The sequence below is a fragment of the Macaca mulatta genome, chromosome 1 (assembly GCF_049350105.2).
Source record: "Macaca mulatta isolate MMU2019108-1 chromosome 1, T2T-MMU8v2.0, whole genome shotgun sequence".
Taxonomy (NCBI): domain Eukaryota; kingdom Metazoa; phylum Chordata; class Mammalia; order Primates; family Cercopithecidae; genus Macaca; species Macaca mulatta.
In genome coordinates, this window is record NC_133406.1 from 175,544,839 (window position 1) to 175,566,739 (window position 21,901).

Genomic DNA, 21,901 nt, shown 5'->3' on the forward strand with positions numbered 1-21,901 from the left:
TGTCAAGTCCCAAACTATTTCTTTTTCCCATGTGGTAAATTTATAAAATCTCTTAACTATCTACCTAAGAAGTAATTTTTCCTAGGCTACAAGTAGATATCTCAGTTGGCAGGCCAAGTAAAGAACAGCAAATTAATTTTTTAAAACTTTTTATTTTTATTTTTATTTTTTGGACAGAGCCTTGCTCTGCTATTCAGGCTGGAGTGCAGCAGCAGCTTCTTAGCTCACTGCAGCCTCCAACTCCTGGCTTCAAGCAATTCTCCTGCTTTGGCCTCCCACAGTACTGAGGTTACAGGCATGAGCCACCAGGCCTGGCCAAGAACAGCAAGTATCTGAAAAAGAAACACACAGCTCTCTGTAAGAGACTGGTGTCCAACACTTAGGGATCTCCTGCACAAGCAAAGTCAGCTTCCCTCAAATGCTTTGTCACCAAGGCTAGCCTACACCATGATGAAAGTTTAAATTCAGGTCAATGGGTAATATTGTGCAAAATGCCTTTCTTTCCCCAGGGTAAACCCCCCTTTGCACCCCTGCCCTCAGCATACCCTCTAAATGTTTCAGGGCCTTTCGTCAAGGGATTGGTGACTCTACTGATGGCAGCAGCCTCCTTGTCAGATTTCCTACCCTCAGTCTCAGTATCAGTTTGTTTTCACGCTGCTGATAAAGACATACCCGAGACTGGGAAATTTATGAAAGAAAGACGTTTAATTGGACTTACAGTTCCATGTGGCTGGAGAAGCCTCACAATCATAGTGGAAGGCAAGGAGGAGCAACTCACGTCTTACATGGATGGCAGCAGGCAAAGAGGGTAAGAGCTTGTGCAGGGGAACTCCTATTTTTAAAACCACCAGATCTCATGAGACTTATTCTTTATCACAAGAACAACACAGGAAAGACTTGCCCTCATGATTCAATTACCTCCCACCAGATCCCTCCCACAACACATGGAAATTCAAGATGAGATTTGGGTGGGGACACAGCTAAACCGTATCACCACCTTTCCAACTCATTCTCCTAGTTGACATCAGAATTCTCTTTCTAGAACACAGATCTGGTCCTGTCACTCCTTTGCTCAAAAACTATCTCAATGGTTCCTGATTTCTATAAGATGAGGTAGACTTTTTAACACAGGGAAACCATGAGTACATTTAAAAATGCATGTACATATGCATTTTACTGGCAGGATCATATATCTATTAGTTTGCAAGGGCTGCCATAACAAAGTACCACCAACTAGTTGGCTTAAACTAAATTTATATTCTCACAGTTCTGGAGGCTAGAAGTCCAACATCAAAGTGTCAGCAGGATTGGTTTCTTTTGAAGAGATTTCATCTTGGCTTACAGATGGCCGTCTTCTCCCTGTGTCCTCACATGGTCCTTGCTCTGTGCACACACTCCACTGGTGTCTCTGTGTGTGTACAAATTTCCTTTTATAAAGTCAGTTTGGATTAGAGCTGACCCTAATGCCCTCATTTAACTTAATTACCTTTTTAAAGACCCTATCTCCAAATACAGTCACATTCTGCAGTACCAGGGATTAGGGCTTCAACATATGAATTTGGGGGGGGGAATGCAATATGTGTGCATTAAATACATTTTAAAACTATGAGCCTAGAGTTTATCAAAGAGTTATTAAAAATTAAATTAGTTGGTTAATTGTTGTATGTCAGATGTAAATTCTCTTAGAAGGAAAGTCTAATAATTTGGTGTTACTAAATGCTTAACTGGCTTGAGGTGGACACTGAGAACTGCTCTAGTGGAACTCTCAGAATTAATGATGCTGCTGGGTCTCAAACATCACTTCAGGGGCCTTCTCAACCAGACTGTGGCCTGACTGGAAGCAGAGATTCCATCTCATTAAATGTTACGGCCAGGCATGGTGGCTCATGTCTGTAATCCCAGCACGTTGGGAGGCTAAGGTGGGCGGATCACTTGAGGTCAGGAGTTAGAGACCAGCCCGGCTAACATAGTGAAACTCCATCTCTACTAAAAATACAAAAATTAATTGCCATGCACTATAATCCCAGCTACTCAGGAGGCTGAGGTAGGAGAATCACTTGAACCTGGGAGGTAGAGGTTACAGTGAGCCAAGATCGCACCACTGCACTCCAGTCTCAATGACAGAGCGAGACTCCATCTCAAAAACAAACAAACAAAACCAACAACAACAACAACAAAATACCCGTAGCCTAATACCTGAAAGGCATTCACCTGATATAGTGAAATCCATCACCCCAAAACCCTGCCCCTTCCATACCTGTTTTTTGGTTTCACTGAGCCTAATTCTCATCCCCAAGCCGCCTATCTCTCATTGTCTTGTGTCTTAGCTTCCTGTCATCCTTGAATGCCCTTTTCCCTTGAATGCCAACTTAGTCATCATGTTCTGACTTATATGTTACAGTGTTTACTCCCTCGTCTCTCACAGTATCATACACATCTTGCTATTTAGCAAATAGCATGATGTATTTTATTTTTTAATTTTTAGAAAATTTTTGAGACAGGGTCTCACTCTGTCACCCAGGCTGGAGTGCAGTGGCACAATCACAGGCCACTACAGCCTTGACCTCCTGGGCTCAAGCCATCCTCCCAACTTGTCCTCGCAAGTACCTGGGACCATAGTTATGGGTCACCACATCTGGCTAATTTTTAAAACTTTTTTGTAGAGATGGGGTCTTACTATGTTGCCCAGGCTGGTCTTGAACTCCTGTAATCAAATGATCCTCTCGCCTTTGCCTCCCGAAGTACTGGGATTACAGATGGGAGCCACCACATCCAAAGCATGATATATTTTAATCTTTTTAAATTAATTTTTAAAATAGAGACAGGGTTTCACCATGTTGCCCAGACTGGTCTCGGACTCCTGAACTCGAGTGATCGACCCGTCTTGGCCTCCTAAAGTGCTAGGATTACAGGCATGCACCACCACACCTGGCCACAGCATGATGTATTTTAAAGGTCAGTTTTCCTGTCTCTCTCACTAGACTTTAAACTTCTTGAGGGCAAGAAAAAATATTCTATTACACAATAAGGACTTAGTATTAACTAAAGGAGTCTGTCTGCAATTCTGCATGGTGGCTTGGGTGGTGGTCATACACACGGATGGGTACAGGGAATGGATTTGCCTTAGCCCCATGTTTTCCCACACCCAAGAACATCTACTTGCTCTGCCTGACTCCAGGCCAAAAAGAGGACAGAGGTCATTTCAACATGAGGCCCCAGGATGCTCAGATCTACCCTCAAAGAGTACCCAATCAAAAAAGAACTCTGGAAGGTGATTACTCTGTATCCCCCATCCACTCTTCTTCCTCTCAGCACTTTGCCATCTGACCCTAGCACTGCCAGCTTCTCAGTCCAGGCAGGCTGCAAGAATGGCCTGTCTTTGGAAAATGTATATGACATTAGATCACTGGAGGGAGGAAGGGGTATATTTTGTTATGAATGTGACTGGAAAACAAAATTGAGAATAATTGTTTCTGGGATGTGATATTACGAGTGACTTATTTTATTCTGCAGAATAAGTTGTACTGTCTAAATTTTCTGTGAAGAGAATGTTTGACTTGTATGATTGAAAATAAAGGCCAGGGCATGGGGACTCACGCCTGTAATCCCAGCACTTTGGGAGGCTGAGGCGGGCGGATCACTTGAGGTCAGGTTCAAGGTCAGCCTGATCAACATGTTGAAACCCTGTCTCTACCAAAAAATGCAAACATTACCTGGGCGTGCTGGTGTGCACCTGTAGTCCCAGCTACTTGTGGGGCTGAGGCGCAAGAAGTGCTTGAATACTGGAGGCAGAGATTGCAGTGAGCCAAGTTTGCACCACTGCACTCCAGCCTGGGCAACAGAGTGAGATGCTGTCCCCCCGCCCAAAAAAAAAAAAAAAAGAAAAGAAAAAAGAAAAGAAAGCCAGGCATGGTGGATCATGCCTGTAATCTCAGCATTTTGGGAGGTTGAGGCAGGTAGATCACCTGAGCGCAGGAATTCAAGACCAGCCTGTGTAACATGGCAACATCCTATCTCTACAAAATACACAAACATTAGCTGGGTGCAATGGTGTGTGCCTGTAGTCCTAGCTACTTGGGAGGCTGAGGTGTGAGGATCACCCAGGGAGCCATAATTGCCCCACTGCACTCCAGTCTGGGTGACAGAGACCCTGTCTCACAGAAAAAAAAGAAAGAAAGAAAAGAAATGTGGGGCCTTGATACTATGAGATTACTGAAACAACCAGGAAAAACCTGAGCAGCTGGCTGGGGAAGACTCGGAAGGGGAGTCAGTTGGTGCCATCCATCCCCTGGCTGTGGTTTAGCACTTCCTATTAGTGACTGTCCTCTTTACTTTAAATATTCATGAAAATGATTCTGGGAACTGTGGCTGGCTGGATTTTCTTTCTTTCTTTCTCTCTTTCTTTCTTTCTTTCTTTCTTTCTTTCTTTCTTTCTTTCTTTCTTTTTTCTTTCTTCTTTCTTTTTCTTTCTTTTTCTTTTCTTCCTCTCTCTCCACTCTTCCTTTCTCTCTTTTTCCTTCTCTTCTTTCTCTCTCTCTTTCTTTCTTTCTTTCTTTCTTTCTTTCTTTCTTTCTTTCTTTCTTTCTTTCTTTCTCTTTCTTGTCTTGCTCTGTTGCTCAGGCTGGAGTGCAGTGACACGATCTCGGCTCAAGGCAAGCTCTGCCTCCCGGGTTCATGCCATTCTCCAGCCTCAGCCTCCCAAGTAGCTGGGACTACAGGCACCCACCACCACACATGGCTAATTTTTTGGTATTTTTAGTAGAGACGGGGTTTCACCATGTTAGCCAGGATGGTCTCGATCTCCTGACCTCGTGATCTGCCTGCCTGGGCCTCCCAAAGTGCTGGGATTACAGGTGTGAGCCAGCACGCCCCTCCCTCCCTCCCTCCCTCCCTCCCTTCCTTCCATCCTTCCTTTTAGATGAGGTCTCATTCTGTGACCCAGGCTGGAGTGCAGTGGTGCAATCATGGCTCACCGCAGCCTTGACCACCCAGGTTAAAACAATCCACCCACCTCAGCTTCCCAAGTAGCTGGGCCACAGGTGTGTATTACCACGTCTGGCTAATTTTAAAAATTGTCTTTAGAGGTCTTGCTGTGTTACACAGACTGGTCTTGAACTCCTGGGCTCAAGCAATCCCTCTACCTCGGCCTCCCAAAGTGCTGGGATTACAGGCATCAGCCACCACATCTGGCCCTGGCTGGGTTTCAACAGTGGCAATTCACCGTATCTTCCAGTTGGCTGATTCTCTTATTGTCAACCAAGTTTCCAGACCCTGGGGACTCAGTGAAATACAGCTCTCTGTCTTTGTCCACCCAAGACTTTCTGTTCATGCTTCCTCAGAGAAGAGGTGGGCAGACATTTTTGGAAGTGGCAATCAGAGTCAATCACCTCATATCTGAATTTGTGTTATGAGGGAGGTTCATTATCTCAGGGCTTGTGGTAACCACAAAGGTGCATCACTCAGATCTTCCTTTAAGAAAGAAGTTGCTGCTCAGCTGCAAGCAGTGCAGTTAGCCAATAGCCTCCATTTGTTAGCATCTGCAGGATCTGTCTCAGCTATTGAGCTGAGGTCATGCTCTTCTTGGCCATCCCCCAGCCAATAACTAAGCATGGTAGGGATACTAGGGCCTGGCTGTTTTTGCCTAATGTGGGGCTTTTCTAATGAGTTATCTTTGTTCCAGAACTTTCCAGAGGGTCAACCAAGACATTCCCAGATCCACATCATGGTCTGAGGCTTTTCCTACACAATCCTGCTTCTTCCCCACTCTTATCTTTTATAGGCATAATTATCCCCAACAAACCTCTTGCAATCCTAACTCCAGCTCAGTGAATCCTACTGACAGAATTTTGCACCTGTGTGTCTGTGTGTGTGTGTGTGTGTGTGTGTGTTTGGTAAGAGATTCATGAATATGATTAACACCTAAGCCTTCCACGCAGCACTGAAGGACCTACTAATTTAGCTAACATGTACAAAAACCTACTCTTACAGGAACTTTGTTCCTATTCTCAAAAAAGCCAAGTCTAATGAGGGAGACAGAGAAGAAAATAGATCAGCCAAATATATTGTGGTATCTTAGTGTATACATGCATGCTTCTAATTCTTTAAGTAAATGGAAACCTCTATGGGTTCTCAATGTTCTCATCCTACTGTTTTCTTTAGCGGGTTGAACATTCCTCCTGAAATCTTGTTTATTATTTTGCTTTGCAAAGTATTTTGCTACTCACATAACAAAGTTACACTCAAATGCACATCCAGTTGGGAAATTCTAACAAATTCTAAATCGGAGATTTGAAATAATAAGTCCCTGAATAACAGAGTTGATTATATTGTCCTCAGTATTTCAGTTTCTGGTGCTTTTGTTATTTTTGGCCCTGAAATGACTGATGATCAGCAGGTCTGATAATGACAGTGATGACTGAAGTCCAGAAATAATAAGGCATAAGCCATAGTTACATTAAAGCCAATAATAATAATAAGCCTCATACCTTAAATCCTTAGTTCACTAATTGTACCTGTAACCTAAGAAACCACAGCAAGCAACTATTGAGAGAAAATCCAAGAACACAACAGAGGAGCCAATATTCTGTAGCATCACAGTTGGACTTTCTCTGTTGTAAGAAACTCTAAAAGGATTTGTTGCCACCTTTCGAGAGCTCACAGCAAGGTAGAAGTTGAGGCACATGTTAATTTTTTGAATCACTTATAAAAGGCCATGAATGGTATCTTTGACATAGAAGTACCCAAATCTACCAGGCTTTCAGCATCTTTTCTTTTAATATATATTTTGTAATGGACCATCAATGACAATGAAAAAGGAAGGAAACATTTATTGAGCACCTACCATGTGCCAGGTACTATGTTCTGTACTTTATATTTATCATTTAATCTTTTGTAATTATTATCTGCATTTTGGGGAAAAAAAGAAATAAAATTGATAGGTAATGTGCCCCAATTCTTTTTAACAGTGCACAGGATAGAAAATAAAATCCAAGTGGTTCTGACTTGCAACATTTTGTATTACCCACACACACAGATACTTTTAGAAAATTTGACATGTAATACTTTGAAAAAACTACACCAAAAAGTCAAGTCTTACTTTTTAGTTGCTATGAGGCATTAACTTCTGAATTATTTGTTTTGTGGAAATCCTACCTTTCAGATTTGGGATGTCTTTTCCTAACACACAGTGAGTGTTGTGATTTGGCAAGCAGCAACTGCTTCCACCACAGTGAGTCCTAGCTTCCATATCACAATTGATCACTGAGGGGCAGACTATTTTCTCATAGAAACAGCTCTGTCATTGGTGGTTGCATTCCTGAGCTACATTCTCAGCACCAAATAAATCAAAGGAAGAAGCAGTGATAAAAACAAACATATACCTTTATAATAACTTTGAATAATCAAACTGTGCCTCATAGCCTATAAAATGAACACAATTTTTCAAGGACTGATCCCCCGAGTACTCTTATAAACACTACATATAGCATATACAACATACGAGTCTAGAGTCTCATAAAATGAACCCAAAATTAACATTCTAGCCATTATATATTTGTATACATATATGTGTATATATATAAATTAAACATTTAAATAAGAATTTTGCTGGCATTTTAGAAGTTTAGAAGAATTTTAAAAGATGACTTAGCTGGGTGCGGTGGCTCACGCCTGTAGTCCCAGCACTTTGGGAGGCCATGATCTGTGGGTAGATCACGAGGTCAGGAGTTTGAGACCAGCCTGGCCAACATAGTGAAACCCCATCTTTACTAAAAATACAAAAATTAGCTGGGCATGGTGGTGAGTGCCTGTAATCCCAGCTGCTCAGGAGGCTGACGCAGGAGAATCGTTTGAGCCCGGGAGGCGGAGGTTGCAGCGAGCCAAGATTGCGCCATTGCATTCCAGCCTGGGTGATAGAGCAAGACTCTTGTCTCAAAAAAAAAAAACAAATAAAAATAAATAAATAAAAGATGACTTAAATTAACCATAATGCTCTAAACTGGCTACTAAGTTATCAAGTAGGTTGATCAGTGAAGTGGTATAAATGTAATGTGTCCAAATATCCTCAAGCTTTTGGAAATAATTTGACAGGAGGATTGCAGTGGAGGGGAGATAAAAATGTGTACAAGTTGAATGTCAGTAATTGTCATTGCAACAAATACTGATTGAGTGTCATGCATGGTGTTACTCTATCTGCATTATTTCATTTAATTCTCACAAAAACCTTATGAATAAGGCATTGTTTTTACAATTATTTTAAGATGAAGAAACTGCTAAGAGTTAAATAACTTGTCTAAGGATGCACACAGGTAGGAAATGAAAAGGCAAGGATAAAGGCCACGCTATTGACTGTAGAGTCTTTTCTTTCTTCCCCAAATAATAATGACTCATTTTCCTTCTTTTTTTTTTTAGAGATGAAGTCTCCCTATGTTGCCCAGGCTGGTCTTGAACTCCTGAGCTCAAGTGATCCTCCCACCTCGACCTCCCAAAGTGCTGAGATTACAGCCATGAGCCACAATGCCCAACATGACTCACTTTCTTGCGCACTTCTCTGTGGTAGTTACTACTGTGACTTCATTACATATGTTTAGTCATCTAATCCTTACAACAGTCTTGTGAGGAGAGTACTATTATTATCCTCATTTTACAGTTGAAGAAAGGAAGCATAGGTAAGTTCATGTGTAATTAGCAGAGCAATCATTCCTAAAGAGTACTAATTGCTGATCAAAGGCAACCAGAGAGAAAGTCTCCAATGCCATGCCACAGTGGTCTGTCTGCTATAAGATTTTTGTTCAAAATTTACTTGGCTAAAGACTATGATTTACTGCCCAAATATGAGAAAGCATGCATTTTGTTGCAATAACTAATATGTTGAATGGCAGAATCAGGATCCAAAAATATCCCAGTGGTCAAGATGTAACTATGAGAGAACTGTCTGAGATTTGAGCAAAGACAAAATTACTACAGACAGAAACTTACCTAAAACTTATCTAAAAGAGTATAGCCATCTGTAGGATGGTTGGTCAATGACTGAAGCAAAGATACACACAAGTCACAGGGGCAAAGGGGAAAATAATCCTAAGTGCATGAATGCATGGTTCTTGTGACATGTTTATCTTTGTACTAGAGATGGACGTAGCACACTTCCATAGTAGAAGATCAACACTACTGTTGGTGGAACATTCCAATCTTTAGGAGAAATTTAAGGACACACAGCTCTATCCTTAGAAGAGAAGCATTCGGATATTTTTGGGCTATGGTCTTGGGTGCTAGATGGAGTGAGAGGGTTAACTGAGAGGCAGTGAGCAAAGAGTTTAAAAGCTATTGTGATTCTCAAGCAACATTATCTTGTATGTAAGAAATTGCAAAGAATCTACAAAAATGTATCAAAACTAGTAAGTCTGTTTAATGAGCATCAAAAGAATAAGATACTTAGGAATAAATTAGACAAAAGAAAGGCAAACTTGTACAAAACACTGCTAAGATAAATTTAAAAGGACTTACATAAAATGGGAGAGATATGATATCCATGAGTTGGAAGATTCAATATTGTTAAGATGACAATTTCCCAATATTGATGTGTAAATTCAGTGTAGGCTGAATGTGGTGGCTCAAGCCTGTAATCCCAACACTTTGGGAGGCCAAGGCTGGAGGTTGCTTGAGGCCAGCCTAGCGAGATCTGTCTCAACCAAAAAAAAAAAAAAAAAAATTAGCTGGGTATAGTGGCATGTGCCTGTAGTTCTAGCTACTGCAGAGGCTGAGGTGGGAGGATCCCATGAGCCCAGGAGTTTGAGGTAGCAGTGAGATATTAGATGATCATGCCACTGCACTTCAGCCTGGGTGACAGAGCAAGACTCTCTCTCTCAAAAATATATATATATAAATAAATAAAATAAATTCAATGTAATATCTGTCAAAATCCTAATAGGCTATTTTTGTTGTTGTTGAGACAGAGTCTTGCTCTATGCAGTTGTGCAATCATGGCTCACTGCAGCCTCAACTTCCTGGACTCAAACAATCCTCCCGCCTCAGCCCCTCAACTACCTGAGACTACAGTTGTGCACCACCATGACTGGCTAATTAAAAAACATTTTTTTAACATAAGGGGTCTCACTATATTGTCCAGGCTGGTCTCAAACTCCTGGGCTCAAGCAGTCCTCCCACCTCAGCCCCTCAACTACCCGAGACTACAGGTGTGCACCACTATGACTGGCTAATTAAAAAAAAAAATTTTTTTTTTGAGAAGGGGTCTCACTATATTGCCCAGGCTAGTCTCAAACTACCAGGCTCAAGCAATCCTCCCACTTCAGCGCACCCAAGTAGCTGAGACTACAGGTGTGTACCACCATGCCTGGCTAATTACAAAAAAAAAAATATTTTTAGAGAAGGCGTCTCACTATATTGCCCAGACTGGTCTTGAACTACTGGGCTCAAGCAGTCCTCCTGCCTTGGCCTCTCAAAGAGCTAAGATTACAGGCATGAGCCACCATGTCCAGCCTTTTTTTCTTTAAATTGACAAGTTATTCCTAAAATTTATATGGAAGTGGCTACCTGAGGATTGATCGCCATCATGAATGACACAGTAACTAACTGAACCAGGAACTTTATGACCAGTCAACTCCTTGAGATGAACAAATGGTCACTGATGTCCTTCACCCTGGAAAGTTATCAGTACCCAACACAGAAATTTGGGAAAAACTATCCAAAATGTACAAGACCACACTGGTCAGTTACTTGGCTGAGGCATGGAAATTGCTTGAACCTGGGAGGTGGAGGTTGCAGTGAGCCAAGATCACACCACCGCACTCCAGCCTGGGCAACAGAGTGAGACTCTGTCTCAAAATAAAAAAGACGCTGAACATCATAAGTCATCAGAAAAATGCAAATTAAAACCAAAATGAGATACCACTACACACTTACTAGAATGGCTAAAAGTGAACAAGTGTTGACCAGCATATGGAGAAACTCATATATTGCTGGTGGGAATGTATTTGGATTCAGAACTCATTTTGGTGGTGGCAAGACAACTGGCTTTGACATGATTTATGATTCCTTGGGTTATGCAAAGAAAAATGAAGCCAAACATAGACTTGCAAGACATGGCTTGGATGAGAAGAAAAGACCTCAAAAAGAACACAAGAACAGAACAAAGAACCTCACCATTGCAAAGGCCAATGGTGGTGTTGGCAAAAGCCAAAGGAATAAAGATGCTTCAATGACATTATCTGCAGCTACTGTGTGGACTTTTCATAAGAAGATTAATAAGCTAATAACTTTCATGTGGCAAAAAAGTATATGAAAGTGCAAAGAATCCAGAATAGTGAAACAATTTTGATAAAGAAAAAGCTGAAGGATTTACCTGATTCTAAATCTTACTACAATGCTAGCATAATCAAGAAAGCATTATAAAGACAGAACAATAGATATTTAGATAAATGGAAGAATAGAAGGTCCAGTAGCAGACCTTCACACTTTTTTGTTGTTGTTGTTGTTGTTGTTGTTTTTCAGACAGTCTCACTCTCACCCAGGCTGGAGTGCAATGGCACAATCTCGGCTCACTGCAACCTCTGCCTCCTGGGTTCAAGCAATATTCCTGCCTCAGCCTCCTGAGTAGCTGGGATTGCAGATGCGTGCCACCACACCTGGCTAATTTTCGTATTTTTTTAAGTAGAGATGGGGCTTTGCCCTGTTGGCCACGCTGGTCTTGAACTCTGGACCTCTGGTGATCTGCCCTCCTTGCCCTCCCAAAGTGCTGGGATTACAGGCCTGAGCCACTGTGCGGCCCACACTTTGATTCAATTGATTTTCAAGAAACGTGCCAAGTAATTCAGTGGGGAAAGAATAGTTTTTTCAACAGAAGGTGCTGGAACGGCTGAATAACCACATGCAAAAAGATGAAATTTGACCTTAACTTCACATTATATACAACAACTTGAATAAAACAGAGCAAAATCTTTGCAACCTTCCATTAGGCAGATCTCTTGCACATGACAGAAAACATTTTTTTTTTTTTTTTTTTGAGACGGAGTCTTGCTCTGCCGCCCAGGCTGGAGTGCGGTGGCCGGATCTCAGCTCACTGCAAGCTCCGCCTCCCGGGTTCCCGCCATTCTCCTGCCTCAGCCTCCCGAGTAGCTGGGACTACAGGCGCTGCCACCACGCCCGGCTAGTTTTTTGTATTTTTTAGTAGAGACGGGGTTTCACCGTGTTAGCCAGGATGGTCTCGATCTCCTGACCTCGTGATCCGCCCGTCTCGGCCTCCCAAAGTGCTGGGATTACAGGCTTGAGCCACCGCGCCCGGCCAAAAAATTTTTATATAGTTAAAACTTTATAAAAATTAAAACTTCTGCTCTTCAAAAGACACTACTGAGAAATGAAAATATTTGCAAAACATACATCTGATGAAGGCCTTGCATTCATAATATATTAAAAACGTCTAAAATTCGGCAATAAGAAAATAAACAACCCAGTAAGAAATTAGCAAAATAGACCATGCACAGTTGCTGATGCCTGTAATTCCAGCACTTTGGGAGACCAAGGCTAGAGGACTGCTTGAGCCCAGGAATTCAAGACCAGCCTGGGTGACATGGTGGAACAAAATAATACAAACAAATACAAAAATTAGTTGAGTAGGGTGCCATGGGCCTGTAGTCCCAGCTACTTGGGGGAATGAGGCGGGAGGATCACTTGTGCCCAGGAGGTTGAGGCTGCATTGAGCCGTGATTGTGCCACAGCACTCCAGCCTGGGTGACAAAGTGAGATCCTGTCTCAAAAAAAAAAAAAAAGAAAAGAAAAAAAAAGAAAATGCACAAAATATTTAAGAAAATGATTACTTAAATATTACATATCTTCTCTCCAAAGAAGATATATAAATAGTAAATAAGCACATGAAAAGATGCTGAACATCGTAAGTTATCAGAAAAATGCAAATTAAAACCAAAGTGAGATACCACTACACATCTACTAGAATGGCTAAAACAAAAAGATTGACTAAGTGTTGGCCAGGATATGGAGAAACTCATATATTGCTGGTGGGAATGTAAAATGGTGCGGCCACTTAAACTTATTTAACTTAGCAATTCAACTCTGAAGTATCTACCCAGCAGAAATAAAAAGTCTATGTCCACAGAAAGATGTGTATACAAATATTCATGGCAGTATATTCATAATTAGCCCTCAACCTGGAAACAATGTCCATCAACTGGTGACTCAATAAACGAAATGTTGTATATCTATAGTGTAAAATATTATTCACAATAAAAACATGATAAGAAATTGAAGGACTCAGACACAAAGGACTATATATTGTGTGAATCTGTTTATATGAAAATTTTAGAAAAGGCAAAACTGTAGAGACAGAAAGATCAGTGGTTTCCTAGGGCTGCGGGTGGGAGCAGAGACGGATTGCAAACAGGCAGGTGAGAACTTTTTGTGGTGATGAAAGTATTTTACGCTGGATGCGGTGGCTCAGTCCTGTAATCCCAGCACTTTAGGAGGCAGAGGCAGGTGGATCGCTTGAGCCCATGAGTTCAAGACTAGCTTGGTCGGCCGGGCGCGGTGGCTCACGCCTGTAATCCCAGCACTTTGGGAGGCCGAGGCGGGCGGATCACAAGGTCAGGAGATCGAGACCACGGTGAAACCCCGTCTCTACTAAAAATACAAAAAATGAGCTGGGCGCAGTGGCGGGCGCCTGTAGTCCCAGCTACTCGGGAGGCTGGGGCAGGAGAATGGCGTGAACCCGGGAGGCGGAGCTTGCAGTGAGCCAGGATCGCGCCACTGCACTCCAGCTTGGGCGACAGAGCAAGACTCCGTCTCAAAAAAAAAAAAAAAAAAAAGACTAGCTTGGTCAACATGACAAAACCCCATTACTACAAAAAAATTAAAAAATTAGCCAGGCGTGGTAGTGCATACCTGTAGTGCCAGCTACTTGGGAGGCTAAGGCAAGAGGATCACCTGAGCCCAGGAGGTGGAGGTTGAAGTGAGCAGAGATTGTACCACTGCACTCCAGCCTGGGAGACAAAGTGAGACCCTGTCTTAAAAGAAAAAAACAAATTCAAAACAAAACGGAAAGCAATTATGTCTTTATGGCACCTCCTTCCTCTTTGGCTGGCCTCTGAAACATCTGGTGCCTCAGTAACTCTGGGGTAAATTTCTCCTTGAGCTCTGGCCTCCCCAGAGCCTTGGAAGGCCTTGTGGGAGACCTGGAGTGGATTGATTAGCAAGTAGCCCTAACCCTGGGGGAGCATCTTCTTTCTCTTGGTGGAGGTTAGAAAGAGAAAACTGACGAACAGGAGCACATGTAGAAGACCATGCGCAGGATGGCAAAGGCCTTATAATCATGTTCTAATCATTCCTCATTCTTCCGTTAAATACTTGTTGTCTTCACTCTGCCAAATAAGTCAAATAAGTGCTGTGGCTATAAAACAATGAACATTACTGACAAGGCGCTTGCTCTTATGGAGCTTATATTCTAATAATATAAAGCATAGCACAGATATGCTGGGTGGATAAATAAAAGAAAGTAATAAGAAAACAACTTAAGTCCTCTGCAGTTAAAAGGGTGAGATCACAGAATGACTGAACCACAAGAGGGAGCCAGTCATGCAAAGACCAGAGGGAGGCACATCTGAGGCACCATTTCTGTCTTAACTGCCATAGCCATAGCCATATGAAGCCCTCTGTTCCATCTTTAACCAGCTTAAATGTCACAGTTGATCTGTATAACCACTCCCTGAACTCCCTGACCACCTTAATTCTGTCATGCTGGTGGGCAAAATTGCAACTCCAGTTAAATCCAACTTTCCACCTGTACTGTTTCTGTACCCATGAGCTGGTCATAGATGGAAAACAGACAGACAGATAGACAAACACACCCACCCACCCACACACCATGCTGTTTGGTCTTTATTTATTTATTTATTTATTTTGAGATGGAGTCTTGCTTTGTCGCCCAGACGAGTGCGGTGGCGCGATCTCGGCTCATTGCAAGCTCCGCCTCCCGGGTTCACGCCATTCTCCTGCCTCAGCCTCCTAGTAGCTGGGACTACAGGCGCCCGCCACCACGCCCGGCTAATTTTTTGTATTTTTAGTAGAGACACGGTTTCACCGTGTTAGCCAGGATGGTCTCGATCTCCTGACCTCGTGATCCGCCCGCCTCGGCCTCCCAAAGTGCTGGGATTACAGGCGTGAGCCACTGAGCCCGGCCTGGTCTTACTTTAAACGTGTCACTAGGAACTTAAGTAGGCTCTTGCTATTTCCCAGCGAATGTCCTGTATTTCCCTGGTCCTTTCACTCTCCTACTCTATTCATGGACATTTTCATCTCTGTTCTTCTCTTCTCCCCCATTCTCACTCTCAGCTGCGAACTGTGCTTCTTTCCTCACTGACAAAACTGAAGAATCAGAAGAGAACTTCCATTCACTCTTACCATGCCCACTTATCGATGCAGGGGTAAGGCTTTAGGCCCTGCCTTTCTCCCTGTCAATAAGGAAGCATTCTTGGTGCAGCCATGCAAAAGCCTCCACTTGTGCATCAGATCTCACCCCTCTCGCAGAATCAAGAACACTAGACCAGCAAATCCTCCCTGTCTACCCTACCATCAATTTTTTCCTCTACTGGATCAGTATACAACCATGCTGTTGTGTCAACCATTTCAAAAACAAAAATCTCTTGACTGCACTTCCCTTATTGGTTACCATCTTATTTATCTGTAACCCTTGTAGCCAGTTGTCTATACTAGCTGTTTCTAATTCCTCTTCTCCTATTATTCTCTCTTAAATTCCCTCCAATCCAGCTTTTGTGCACCACTGAGCTGAAACTGATCTTTCCAAGATCAACAAAACCAACAAAACTCTATCAGAAGGAAAAAAAGGAATGAGGCAGCTGTAAGTTAGGGAAGACATGTTAGGAGAAGGAGATGGGCAGAAGAGGACTGGATTGAGTACCTGTATCAAAAGAAGAATTCCTTACATGTTGTGTAGTCTTTCCATTCCATTTGGACCATACTTATATATACATATATGTATATACATTTCCTTATTTTCTTTGGAACCTAGTGTTTCCCAGACTCTCAAAGCAGCCAATTAGAGTGAAATCTGAATATTAGACTAATCGGCTCACCATTTAGGGAACGGAGAGTAAAACAAAATCATAGCAGTGAGTGAGCTTTTATTTTATATTTTCTTATCTCTGAAATTGACATGAAACCTCAGAAACCTAAAAGTCTCTTTAACCTAACCAGGAATGATTTAAACAGTCTAAGAAAGAGTTGCCTCCAAACAATATCCCTCTAAGATAAATGTAGTTGTGGTAATTTTACAGCTATCCCTTTTTAAAAATGGCCCAGCCAGGAATTATATATATTAATCTCAGGTAGCTTTGAAAGTCTGGCTGCAGTACTGCACTTTCTGATCTTAGCAGTGGGAACAACTGTGACTTACCTCAGTGAGGTAGCCTCACTCCTTTAGTGGGCAGGGTGATTCCTATGGCCCTAGCACCAAATGAGGTAAACATTTAACAATTGTCCCAATCAGTTGGTTAATATAGGGAATCTCATTAGATAGTGCATATCAGTGTCTGGGAAAATGCAGGTAACAATCCATTAGTGAGTTACAAAATTAATCTGATGGGTTGACCAATTTTTTAAAAAATGAAATAAAATAGAAAATAGAGTGCATTACACATACTTAGGATAAGACAGTTTGTGAGACTTTGGTTTCAGTTGTGAAAAGGTATGTCCTGGTTCATAAAATTACAATTTTTTTTTTTTTGAGACAGAGTCTCGCTCAGCCACCCAGGCTGAAGTGCAGTGGTGTGATGTCGGCTCACTGCAACCACTGTCTCCCGGGTTCAAGCAATTCTCCCGTCTCCATCCATAATGCAATAACCAGTGCGGCAGAATGTACTAATCAAAATTCAAGAACATTTGGACATTTTCCACATCATTTTCAGCATCATATATCACTAGGCATGAGCAGAAACGAGGAATCTGGGGCACTTTACAGTGGGGCTTTCATGTGCAATACCAGTAAGGGCTCGAACTTTCTCTGTAAGTTAAACCACCATAATGGACATGTTACACTTTACAAACTACTTCACAAACTTGATTTCATTTGAGTTTCTTGTCCATCCTTTGTAGCAAGCAAGACAAAAAAGTAGCAGCATCTGTGGCAGGTTTCAATGATCCATCCTGTTTAGATCAGAAGCCCACCCAGCAGCTGGGAGAAAGGCTCTTACCCACAGTCCCAGAGAGAGAGCTGGCAAGGGTGAAAAACTATATGTGGACTCCAGCCAAGTAAACTGGGGTTCAGGGCAGAACTCCAGTTCCAGGAGGGAGAATGGAAAGGGTGAACAGGAACTGGGGCAGAAGCCCAGATAGTAAACAAAGCACACAGGTGGCGAGGCCCGTCCTCAGGCACATTGGATTCCAAGCTCACACCCGCAGAGTTCCAGAACTCCATGCCTGGCTTTGAAGAAGTAGCAAAGAATATCATGTGGATAAGGGACATGGTGTAGAGGTTATCAGGCACCTGCAAAGGCAAGAAGAGACTAGTAGGAATTGGAAAGTTAATCACTCAGCCTGGCATGAGTAGCGTTGCCAGATAAAATATAGGATGCCTACTGAAATTTGGATTTCAGATAAACAATGGAAATGTTTTAGTATAAGTATGTGTCATGCAATATTTGGGACATGTTTACGCCAAAAATTTATTGTTTATCTGAAATTTATATTTAACTATGGATCTCACATTTTTATTTACTAAATCTGGCAACTCTTCCTGTGGGTGTGATGGAGGATGAGGCTGGAAGGCTTGGCAGAGCAAGATCACAAAGGGTCTTGTGTGCCATGCTTGGCAGATAATGGGGAGCCAGGAAAGTTTTTATAAGCAGGGGAACAGTATTACAGGGTTTGCGTTTTAGAATCATTGTAATAGCCTGTGGGAAACAAAACAGAGTTCAGAAGGACAGGAACTGAGAGACCAGAAAGCGATTTCAATAGTTCAGATTTGAGGGAAATTGAAAATAACTTAACCTACTTCACAGTTCTGCCTAAAGCTAGCAAGGCTCCCAGGTTCACTTGGGCTCTGGAGACCGAACTATTCTTTCAAGAGCTACTCTTCATTTTTGTTTTTGTTTTGTTTGAGACAGAGTCTTGCTCTGTCACCAGGCTAGACTGCAGTGGCGTGATCTCAGCTCACTGCAATCTCCACCCTCCGGGTTCAAGTGATTCTCCTGCCTCTCCTGCCTCAGCCTCCCGAGTAGCTGAAACTACAGGTGCATGCCACCATGCCCAGCTAATTTTTTTTTTTTTTTTTAGTAGAGATGGGGTTTCACCATGTTGGCCAGGATGGTCTCGATCTCCTGACCTTGTGATCCACCTGTCTCAGCCTCCCAAAGTGCTGGGATTATAGGCGTGAGCCACCACACCCAGCCTACTCTTTGTTTTAAGGAACAACAACAACAAAAAGCTCTGGTGGAGCATAGAATATATTTTTATACATATAATATAGTGTCTTGCCCAAATCCAGTGTCAATCACATACTTCTTGAGGAAGCTAGAAAGATATGTGTATATATCAATCTCTCAATAGACTAAGCTCAATATCTCTTTCCATATTGCATCCCCTGTAGGTTATCAATAAACATTTGATTCTTAGATTATGAGTTCCATAAGGGCAAAGTCTGTAACTTCATCATCTTTGTTTCTTTAGCACCTGACCCAGGGCTGGGAATAAGTTTCTCAGAAAATAGTTCTTGATTAAAGTGGTCTAAGTAATTAACAACCAGAAGTGCTTCCTATTAACTACATTTCTCCAACATTACTTCAAAGGTACAACTTGGCATATTTTTCACATGAATGCAAAAGAAGCCTACTTCTTATAATGGACCAGAAAATTGTTTTTTAAAGCTGAGGAATTATACTGACTAGATGGAGTTTTAAAGATAATATTCTTCATTTATGTGAAAATGTGAGTTTTTTTCTTGAATGTTCCTGCTTCCATAAGCTTTATCATTGTGTAGATATTAGTAAATCTTAAAAAAAAAACCCAATCTTAATTAAACACATACCAAGTAGATCATCATAAACTGGTACAAAGTGGTCTTCTCCTTCAGTTACCATTATCAGTCTAGTTTCTTGTATCTGTGTCTCTTTCAAAGCTGATGTGTGAATTTTTTGAGGGCAGGAACTATTCTGATTTATCTTCACAGTCACAGAACTTTCATTAATAGTAGGTTTATTGAATTCCAAGGTCAGGCAGCCAAAAGGGAAATAATAATTCTGGGAAGTGCATGGGGTAAATAAAATGCAATTTAAAAATTATTATAATGACCCTTTATTGAAGATTATGTTCCAAGTATCATGCTAGGTGCTTTACATATGTCTTAATACATTCTAATTATACCTCAATTCTAAAAACTCTTCTCTGAGCTAGCTATTATAATGCTCATGTTATGGGTAAAGAAACTAAGAATCGCAACTGATAAGTAACTTGCCCAGACTGACACAGTTAACAAATTGGCAGAGCTGAGATTAATACCAGACTCCGAAGTCTATGCTCTCAACATGACTCCAGGAATTGTCATTTTCAAATATATATTGGAGACAGGAAGATTGGTGAGGTGTTTATAAGAACTTTCTTTAATCAGTCACTACATGGTACCTCAGAAGACTAAAGTTTGATATTTTAAAAATGTGTGAGTGCACATGTGTGTAAGACAAGAGGTATGGAGGTATTTCTTAAAACTATATTTTGAGCCATGTTCTTTTTTTCTGTTCAGTTTTGTATTTAAAAGAACAAATGACTTTACGTATATAATTAGACTTCATCTCCATCTTGACTGCAAACTGATGATACACTTAAATTATTATCACATTGTTGTTATCAGGAACATATGGGTTGTACATGTTACAATCATTCATACCAACTTCATTTACCCCATCCAGAGGAATACATGCAGATCATGTTCAGATATGCAATGCAACCTTAACAGTCTAGATGTATCATCATTTATCTGTGACAATCTAGATCCTCCTCTGAGCTGTAAATGTAATTGTATATGGCAGTTATTCTGTGTTTCGTTTTGTTGTTTGGTAAATGTGTACTTTTTGCCTGATGCTAACATCTTTTCAACAGCCCTCTTTTGCCTGCTCAACTGCCAACCTCCCAGTTCACTGATACCAGGAAGAATCAGAGTCTTGTCTGCTCATGATGATTTGCCTCCAGTCTGCACGGTTAAATCACAGCTTAAACTTTACCAAACTTTTGGAGTCTAAAAGCAAAAGCAACTCACAAAGTGCAAGGGTTGGCATAACTAATTTATTCATATGAATTAGAAATAATTTAAAGAAGAGGAACCAAATATGGTAAAACGAGGGGCGGGGGGCGGGGGAAGCAGTTGATTTTAAAAATTGAGAAAAGCAAAACATGTTTTGCCTGGCTTTGTAACTAAAGAAGCCTGCCAAAAATGGTCTGTAAAGGTATAAGAATCAAAAAATATCTCCAGTGTTCTACCTTCACCAGAAACATGCAAGGAATTTCCTAGGATGGAATTATGGAAAAGATCCTCTTCAGGCCTTCATTTGTTCATTCATTGCTAGTCATGGTGCTAAATATGGGAGATATAAAATGAATATGGCATGGCCCTCTGGAGCTTAGCCTCAGAGGGAGACATAGCAACTGTGCTGTACGCTGATCTGTGAAAGGCACCAGGAAATAAATGTAAAAACCACACAGTGGGTGCACAAAGGGGGGAGTGGTCAACTCTGTGAGTCTAATAAAAATAATTCACAACAATCACATAGCGATGTTCTGTGAGTTCCATCCCCACCCTATCCTCTATTGCCAACCCCTAAGAGAAACGACAGGTGAGCAAGGCACAATCCAGGCTGGGCTCTAATTAAATGTGTGCCCTAGAGCAACTCCTAGCACTACTCAGAGCCTCTGTTTCTCTGTCTGTAAAAGCCAGGAACCCTGCTCAACTATAAAGTCCATTTCTGCTCCGAATTATGAAATCGAGGCAAAAAAAAAAAAAAAAAAAACCACACACACACACACACACAACAAAAACAAAAAACAAAAAACCCAAAACCAGAAAGGAAATTCACGAGAAACAAAAGTGAAAGTCACAGAAGGGAACCCAGTAGTAAACACGAGTACAAAATTCTATATCTCACCGGAAAACGTGGCAGAGTTCCCAAATTTTTTTCAGCAACCGTGAACTTCGAAAAGAATGAAATGTGTATCACGCCCTCTGAATGTGAATAAGATCAGTGTAACACGAATCCACCTTGCTGTATGCAACTGTCTTCTGAAACATTCCTCTCTGACTCTGAACAACCACTTATTTAAATAAGCGGTTCTTAAATAAATCAATCCGTACTGAATGGTCCATCCCCATAAAACCAGTCCCCATTGAAGACCACACCTGGGTGTGTCCCACACTGGGAAAACGGGGAAAACGGGGGTAGAGAAAGAGGGGAAGAATTGGAACCTACATTAGATTGTGCCTGGTGTTGCCATGCGGTTGTCATAAACAACAGCGTCGAAGCAAACTGTTTTAAAACTTAGGAAATACGGCGGCCTTTAAACTCTATTATGTCCCTGCTCATGGCAATTGTGAGACTTCTCTGAACGTAGCCCACAACGGTACAGCCGCCCGAGAGGGAGAGCGAGCTCTTCTGGAGCGGATGGGCGAATGAAGGCAGCCAGAGGAGGGGAGCAGACTGACAGCTCCCCCAGCTTCTGCGGCGCGTGCGGGGCCGGGACAGGCGACCGCCACAGCCAGAGGGTGCGAGCTGGACCCACCGGGGTCACTGGTCTCCAGGGTGGGAGGATGGATGCTGCCTGTCCGCTGCCGGAGCCTCCCTTCTAGCAGCAGAGGAGGGAGGGTGCGCGCACGTACACACAC

General features: G+C 42.0%; 1 long non-coding RNA gene and 1 pseudogene across 1 annotated transcript; one reads left to right on the plus strand and one right to left on the minus strand.

Moving 5' to 3' along the window:
• Nucleotides 1-198: 198 nt before the first annotated feature.
• LOC144332949 (uncharacterized) lies at nucleotides 199-21,308 on the minus strand. The gene is made up of 4 exons (XR_013401222.1): nucleotides 21,168-21,308; nucleotides 1,266-1,408; nucleotides 719-832; nucleotides 199-332 (listed from the first exon to the last, which is right to left on the minus strand). It is a non-coding gene; the product is annotated as an uncharacterized LOC144332949 (long non-coding RNA).
• On the plus strand, nucleotides 10,568-11,296 carry LOC114677389 (small ribosomal subunit protein eS24 pseudogene; annotated as a pseudogene).
• Nucleotides 21,309-21,901: the final 593 nt, after the last annotated feature.